This window comes from Mus musculus, chromosome 8, assembly GCF_000001635.26.
Source record: "Mus musculus strain C57BL/6J chromosome 8, GRCm38.p6 C57BL/6J".
NCBI lineage: Eukaryota > Metazoa > Chordata > Mammalia > Rodentia > Muridae > Mus > Mus musculus.
In genome coordinates this window covers 90,802,198-90,811,104 of record NC_000074.6, presented here as the reverse complement: position 1 = coordinate 90,811,104, position 8,907 = coordinate 90,802,198, and positions in this window count along the sequence as shown.

Below are 8,907 nucleotides of genomic sequence, written 5' to 3'. Positions count from 1 at the left end.
TTTTGGTCCAAGATTTCTTTTCCGTTTTTTGTTTTGTTTACAGGCCTAAATCACTAGGTCTAGTTTAATTGTTCTTTTCTCTTCTCTCTTCTCTTCTCTTCTCTTCTCTTCTCTTCTCTTCTCTTCTCTTCTCTTCTCTTCTCTTCTCTTCTCTTCTCTTCTCTTCTCTTCTCTTCTCTTCTCGCCTCGCCTCGCCTCGCCTCGCCTTCCCTCCCCTCCCCTCCCCTCCCCTTCTCTTCTCTTCTTCTCTTTTCTTCTCTTTCCTTTTCTTTTCTCTTTCCTTTTCTTTTCTCTTTTCTTGTTATTATTATTTTTGAGATAAAGTCCAGGAATTTGAGCTGTCCTAAAATTCTCTATATAGATGAGGCTAGCCTCAAACTCATAGAGATCCACTTGCCTCTGTCTTCCAAATGCTGGAATTAATTAAAGGTGTAGGTTTCTGTGATGGTTTGTATAAGCTTGGTCCCATTAGGAGGTTCGGCCTTATTGGAGTAGGTGTGTCACTGTGGGCGAGGGCTTTAATACCCTCATCCTAGCTGCCTGGGAGCCAGTCTTCTCCTAATGGCTTTCAGATGAAGATGTAAAACTCTCAGCTCCTCATGCCTGCCTGGACACTGCCATGCTCCTAACTTGATGATAATGAACTGAACCTGTAAGTCAGCCTCAATTAAATGTTGTCCTTATAAGAGTTGCCTTGATCATGATGTCTGTTCACAGCAGTAAAACCTTAACTCATACAGTCACCATGCTGAATGAGGTGGTTTGAATCGGTTTGGCTCCCATTAATTCATGTGCTCGAATGCTTGGCCATAGGAAGTGGCACCATCAGGAGGTATAGCCTTATTAGAGGAGTTGTGGCCTTGTTGGAGGAAGTGTGTCACTGTGTAGGTGGGCTTTGAGGCCTCCTGTGCTCAGGCTCTGCCCAGTATGGAAGAGATCTCCTCCTGGATGCCTTTAGATCAAGATGTAGAACTCTTGGTTCCTCCAGCACCATGTTTTCCTGCAGGCTGCCATGCTTCCTGCTATGATGATAATGGAATAAAACTCTGAAATGGTAAGCCAGCCCCAATTAAATGTTTAAGAGATGTCTTGGTCATGGTATCTCTTCACAGCAAAAAACCCCCTAACTAAAACACCCAGCTTTACAATAAAAAAAATGAATTTATTTTTATTTTGTGTATATGGGAATTTGCCTGCATGTATGGGATGTGTAGAGGGCACCAGATTTCTCCCTTGGAACTGGAATGACAGATGGTTGTGAGCTATCATGTAGGTGCTGGGAATCAAATCTGGGTCCTCTGGAAAAGCAGCAAGCACTCTTATAGTTGAGCCATCTTTTCAGCCTCCAGACATACAAAATAAACACAATGTTTATCATTATTATATGTTTGTATGTGATGTGTGTGGACACATGCATTCTATAATATTCTTGGGCACTTGGAAGACAGTTTTCAGGATTCGCTTCCTTCCTTCCACCATGGGATATGGGGACCAAACTCAGGTTTGTCAGGCTTATATACAAGGGCTTTTATGCACTTTTACCTACTGAGCCATCTTGTTGATGGCTCCAAATACGTTTAACTGACATTTGGCAATTGTGCATATTTATTGGTTGTAGTGTGATATTTCAACACATGTTATGTCAATTTTTCCTGGGAAGATATGAATAAATGTCTGTTCATTCCACATAAGGTACCGGTGATGGATCAAAGAAATAGTACCTCTGAAGTCTCAGTTGGGGAGCCAATGAGTTTAACTGTATAGGAGCATGGTCAAACTACCTGTGGCTTTACCCACAGTAATCATTAGCCAGTAAGTCTTTGGAGAGAGACAGGACTTCATGTGTTCATTGTCACTTCACAGACAGCTTGTGAGTCACTGAGGGGGTCCCTTGTGTCTTGCCTAGCGATCCTTTCTTTCTCTCCTTGAAAGACTGTTCATGGGTTCAGTCTTGTGAGGGTCTCATGTGGGCAGTTAATGGCTGCTACTGTTTCAACATGCCGTGTCAGAATTCAACAGGACTCCAGCCTTTCTTCCAACTCTTCCATTCTGTCCACCCCGTCCTGTAATGTTCTCTGAGCCTTAGAGGTGGTCTGAGAGTTCAACAGTCACTTATGCTCAGCACTTTGAGTACTGAGTCTGCAGTGACAATCAGTTACTGCAAATGGGAAGCCTCTTTGGCCCAGGGTGACAAATATTTAGAAGTCAATTTCTCGGGCCTCTCATATCCATTTGGCAAAATGAAAACCAACAGTAGCTTCCTTTCTAGGATCTATGGCCTCTCTAGTCAGCACTTCTTTACTAGACTTATGGTACTAGGCATAAACTTCCTGCTGCTGAGCGGGCCTTAAATGCAGTCAGATAGTAGTTATATCTCTAACAGTCATACCATTATTGTGCCAGCAGGTGCATCTTGTCTGATTTGAAGATAGTGTAGCACACAAAGTCTATGTCCAAGTTGGACTATTGACAAAAATTAATAGTCTATTTCCATCCCAGTTCCAGCTTGATTTTTCAGTGTCCAGAAGTCAAAGCATTAAGTGCAAGAGGCCAACAAAGAACAGTGACACTAGCCTGTATTATTTTGGGAGCTTCAGGGATCTTCCTGGCTAACAACTCTGAAGAGAGATAGCCCACCGCTAGCACTGGGAGTCTGTGGCTTTGGCAGTGTTTTTCTCCACTCACACAGGGTACCTGTATTCAAATTCTTTAACCATTGTGTGAATGCTTATTGGCATAGGCTATGGTGGGATTTTTCCCATTTACCTTGTAGGATGTCATGTGCACCTTACCTAACATAAGACTCCCAAGAACTTCACAGCTGAGGCCCATGCACCCTATCTAACTGATTGCCTGTCTTCTCTCCTTGAGATGCCTGCTTGGTCTTTCAGCTGCTTTCCTAAACCCGTGAAACACTTTAGATGCTATCAGTGTCTTTGTAATTACACCTTTCTACAGATGCTTGGCAGAGTCCCTGAAGGCCCACAGCAGTCCATTCAAAACAAGTGTCAATTGATCCCCGAAGTAATCAGCTTCAGCCAGGCATAGTGTCACATGCCTTTAATCAGTACCCAAGAGGCAGAGGCAGAGGCAGAGGCAGAAGGCAGGTGGATGAATCTCTGTAAGTTCGAAGCCAGCCTGGTCTACATAGTGAGTTCCAGGACATCGAGAGCTATACAGTGAGACCCTGTCTCTGAAAACCAACAACAAAACAAAACAAAACAAAACAACAAAAGAAGTCAGCAGCTCAAAATATATCAAAGAAGAATCTGGGCTTGGAGATGTAGCTTAGTTGTTACCATGTCGACTCTTTTTGCCTGGCCCTGTGTTCAACACCCAGCACCACACAAAGTTAAAGTGGATTTGGTAGTATACAACTGTAATCTAAAGACTTGGGATATGGGGGAAAGAGCGTCTGAAGTTCTAAGTCATTCTCTAACACAGAGTGTGTTTGAGGCTGGTGTGGGGTATAGGACCCCTCCCCCTCTTTTAAGTGAACACAATCTAGTACCCCAAGGCAAGTTCTCACACAGGGTACCTATGTTCAAATTCTTTTTTTTTTTTTTTTTTGGTTTTTTGAGGCAGGGTTTCTCTGTGTAGCCCTGGCTGTCCTGGAACTCTGTAGACCAGGCTGGCCTTGAACTCAGAAATCTGCCTGCCTCTGCCTCCCGAGTGCTGGGATTAAAGGTGTGCACCACCACGCCTGGCATTGTTCCAATTCTTTTTTTTTTCTTTAAGATTTATTTATTTATTATATGTAAGTACACTGTAGCTGTCTTCAGACACTCCAGAAGAGGGAGTCAGATCTTGTTACAGATGGTTGTGAGCCACCATGTGGTTGCTGGGATTTGAACTCCGGACCTTCGGAAGAGCAGTCGGGTGCTCTTACCCACTGAGCCATCTCACCAGCCCTTATTCCAATTCTTTAACCATTGTGTTAGCGTTTATTGGCATAGGCTATGGTGGGATTTTTCCCCATTTACCTTTGTGTCTTTTTATTTTCTTGTCTTTAAAAGATCCGTGGTAAGTACAGCTGCCTGGATAGGAGCTACTGCTTTAGCTATCCCTCCACAATTGCAGGCATTCTTCACGAGCTGGCCCATCTTTCCATCTGGGATACTGATGTGGGACTGCCATACATATATCTTCCCACCCCAAACATGCTTGTTGGGCAGCCTCCAGCTGCGCAGAATAGCTCAGCGCCCACAGGGAGTAGGACCCTGTTGTACATGCTTACACTGTGGTGCTAACGGTTCAGCCCTTGAGGAAGCTTCATCTCTTTTATCTGTATCATTTTTATCATTTATCCTCCCAGAGTTGCTGTTCAGGATTAAAAGCCTTTAGGACACAAATTGGCTTTGTGTCAACTTCTTCCCTAGGAACTCTAGCGCAACACAGATCTTGGCCACATTTGCTTTTGAGTGACCCAGAAAGGGTTTCTTTGTTTTTTTTGTTTTTTCTTTTTCCCATCTGGTCTTTATTGCTTTAGCATTTCATGGGTCCCGTTTACATGTTAGTTTAAATCCTTCATATCTGCTAGAACGTGTTCTAACTTGTAAAAATCATGTCCCATCATGGGTCTTAGCAAAGCCACTCTGGCTCCACAGCAGACGTGAGACCCCTAATGAGTTATCTTTTCTGATGCTCTGTGAACTCAGTCCTATTTGACCCAGTGGATTGGGCATGACACACTGCCTGTTCCAATTCTCTGGGTAATGCCTGCCATCCCTCATTTGTCCTCCAGTTTCCGATACTAATGGGGAACCTTGCCTTTCAATAACCATGTGTTCCCATGGCTACTATGAGTTACTATGAGCTCGTCCATCAGGGGCTTAGACTGTGCAGCTTTTGGAAGGGTGCATGGTTATATTTCTCAGCATTCCTACTTGTACAAGACCCATGCTGATCCTGCCTGCCCCCAAGCTTATTAGCAAGTTATCAGCAGAGACCTCCGTTGAACTCTCTTTCTTTTTGTCTTCCCAACTCCGCTTGCATCTGCATGGTTTTCTTTTTGTTATAATTCTTCCTTTATGTGGACAGATTTTTTTTTTTCTGGGCAGAGAGCTCACCTTCAGTTGCATGTCTTATCTCATGATAAGGGACATGAATTGATACTGCAGACTTCTTCTTCTTCTTCTTCTTCTTCTTCTTCTTCTTCTTCTTCTTCTTCTTCTTCTTCTTCTTCTTCTTCTTCTTCTTCTTCTTCTTCTCCCTTCTCCTTTCTCCTTCTCCTTCTTCTCCTTCTTCTCCTTCTTCTTCTCCTTCTTCTCCTTCTTCTTCTTCTTCTTCTCCTCCTTCTCCCCCTTCTCCTCCTTCTCCTCCTTCTCCCTCTCCTCCTTCTCCTTCTCCTTTTCTCCTTCTCCTTCTCCTTCTCCTCCTCCTCCTCCTCCTCCTCCTCCTCCTCCTCCTTCTTCTTCTTCTTCTTCTTCTTCTTCTTCTTCTTCTTCTTCTTCTTCTTCTTCGATTTATTTATTTAATGTATGCTCTCTTCAGACACACCAGAAAAGAGCATCTAGTTCCATTATAGATGGTTGTGAGCCACCATGTAGATGCTGGAAACTGAACCAGGTCCTCTGAAAGAGCAGTCGGTGCTCTTAACCGCTGAGCCATCTCTCCAGCCCGATACTGCAGACTTCTTATGGTTTTATTTCCTGAAGAGAGCTTATAATCTTATTTCATACATGCAGCTTCCAGGGATGTTGTCAGTTATTTGGAAAGAGGGTATCTTATAATCAATCTCGTGGTAAATCCCATTTATCAGGGAAGCTTTCTACTCTACACCAGCCATCCTGGAAGGCCTCTCATGGAATTCCATCAGCCTCAACTGCACATCTTTTTATCTGTATCTGCCACAGTGTGACTGTTACAACACCAAGAGGCCATGGCATTCTATATTACACAGGGAAGGGTGGTCCTATTACTACTTCATCCACAGACCATATCTTAGCTCATGCCTCATCACTCACAATAGAGACATGTAAGCTTTCTTTACAAACTCAACTTTGGTTCAGGTGGTCCCTGGGGTGGTTTGATAGGCATGGGCCCCACAGATTCATGTGTTTGAATGCTTGATCACAGGGAGTGATATTATTAGGAGGTGTTGCCTTGTTGGAGTAGGTGTGGCCTTGTTGGAGGAAGTGTGTCACTGTGGGGTTGAGCTTTGAGGTATGTTAGTTCTCAAGCTCCACCCAGTGTGGAACTGTGTCCTGGCTGCCTGTGGAAGACAGTCTCCCTCTGGCTGCCTTTGGATCTAGATATAGAACTCTCAGCTCCTCCATCACCCTGTCTGCCTGCCCAACACTATGCTTCTCGCCATGATGATAATGGACTAAACCTCTGAAACTGTAAGCCAGCCCTAATTAAATGTTTGCCTTTGTAAGAGTTGCCTTGGTCATGGTGTCTCTTCACAGCAATAAAACCCAAACTAAGACAGAAGTTAGTACCAAGGACTGGAGTATTCCTATGATAGGCCTGACCATGCTTTTGTTTGCAGGAATGTGGGTTTTGGGACTTTGGATTAGGAAAGCAGCAGAATGCTTTAAGTGGGGCTTAGTGGGCCATTCTAGTAGAAACACAAAAGACAATGATACTGAGGGTGATTTGACTGTATGGGCCTGGGTCAAGAGCTTTCAGAGGAAAGGAATTTTAGTATGTTGCCTAGAGATTGTTCTTGTGATATTTTGGTGAAGAATGTGGCAGCTTTTTCCCATTGTTGCAAGAGTCTACCTGAGGATAAGGTGAAGAGATTTAGATTACTTGCAATGGCAAAGGAAATCTCAAAACAGCCTAGTATAGACTCTATCCTGTGGTTACCAGTGTTCACTCTTACGAAGAATGTTTTGGTGAAGTGGAGTAAATTGAGCAAGAAAAAATACAAAATGTATGGTTTAAGAACTAAAGGGGCACCAGAAAGTGGAATGGAGCTAAATCCTGTGTTCAAGGAGATAAACAGATTAAAGATATTAAATGGAATTAAGGGAGTGGTGATCCTACCCAGGTATGCCTCCATCTTGTGAAAAGGAATTAGAGAAAGGCTTAGGTCCAAGTGGTACTTGCGTTTAACACTGGCATTCAGGAGACAGTGACATGCAGATATCTGAACTCAAGGTCAGTGTACAGAGCAAGTTCCAGGACAGCCAATCTTAGACAGTGAAGAAAATCACTGAAAACAGAAAGCGGGCAAAGATATAATAGACCAGGGAGGGGGCATATTCCAGCTCCAGAAAGCAGCAGAATTTAGCAGCTTTGTCCATGTGGCTCTGAATTTTGAGTCAAGAGTAGAAGAAAGGGGTAATGGAATCTCCCTCTGTGACTAAGGAAAGATGCTGAGCCCAGGTATGCGGTAGGGGTGTCCTTGCATGGAGGCCCAGAGAAGTCATTAAGTTGAAGCCTGGATTGCCTTGGAGACTCCAAGATGTTGGAGATGCCAGAGGTGTGGAGTCCCAGCTGAGGAAAGCTACTAACAGGGAGTGGGATCAGCTGGAGAGAAAGAAGTGTGTTGCAGTCAACAAAGCTGAAAGGAGTTGCAGATCTGAAGATGCTTTTTGACATCAGACATGGAGATGCAGAGTTTGGAGTTTGCCCAGCTGTTTTTAGGTCTTGCTTTTGTCCAGTATTTCCTCACTCTGCTCCCTACCCTATGTTTGAGAACAGTAATGTATATTCTGTGCCATTATAGTTTGAAAGTAAGTGATTTTTAAAATTTTGATTTTATAGTAGATTACAATGATTGCCATGCTCATAAGAGACATTGGACTTTTAAACAGGGTTGAGATTGCTATAGACTATGGGGACTTTTGTAGTTGGATTGACTGTATTTCTAAATTATGTTATGGCTACAAGCCTATGTATGGGGTTCAGGGAATGGAAATGTGTTGGTTTGTTAGAAGTGTCTTCCATCGACTCATAGATTTGAATACTTGACCAAAGGGAACAGCACTTTTAGGAGGTGAGGCCTTATTGGAGTAGGTGTGGCCTTGTTGGGGGAAGTGTGTCACTGTGGAGATGGGGGCTTTGGGGTCATATATGCTCACGCTATACTCAGTGTGAAACACAGTCTTATTGTGCCACTTTCAGAGCAAGACTAGAACTCTTGTCTCCAGTGCTGTGTTAGCTTGGATGCTGTCATATTTCCCTCCAAGATAATAATAGACTAAACCTCTGGTACTGTAAGCCAGCCCTAATTAAATGTTTTCCTTTATAAGAGTTGCTGTGGTCATGGTGTCTCTTCACAGTAATGGAAACCTTAACTAAGAGTGTCCCTGTTTGGGTGCCAAATATCATGTTAACTTGATCTGGAGAAGATGGAAATAATATTTATTCATCCTACACAGGATTCTAGTGACAAACCAAAGAAAATATTCCACCAAGTCGAACCAATACACTGAATTTGGGTTATTTATAGGAGCATGAATATGATGGCCAGTTTTGTTTGTCAGCTTGATGCAGTTGGAGTGAGAGAAACTCAGCCGAGGAATTGCCTACAGCAGATTGGTCTGTGACAACGTGTGTGAGGGCAATTCCTTGACTGCTAATAGTTGCAGGAAGGACCCGCCTACTGTACCATCCTTAGGCAGGAGGGCATGGGTATAAGACAGGTAGTGGAAACCAAGCCCATACGTATGATTCACTGTTGATCTCTGGTTTAAGCTCCTTCCTTGAGTTCCTGCCTCAAGGAAGTCTTTCTTCAGTGACAAAGATGCGACCTGTAAGATGAAATAAACCCCTTTCTTTCCAAAGTTGTTTTTGGTCAATGTTTTATCACAGCAATAGAAAAGTAACTAGAACGTTGCATAAAGGATTACCTACAGGGGCATGGGCAACTTTCCAAAGAAACAAACCACTAAAGAAAAATCCTTCCTCAGGAACCATTGATTCCTGATTTGCCTCAGGAGCAGCAGGGTATAG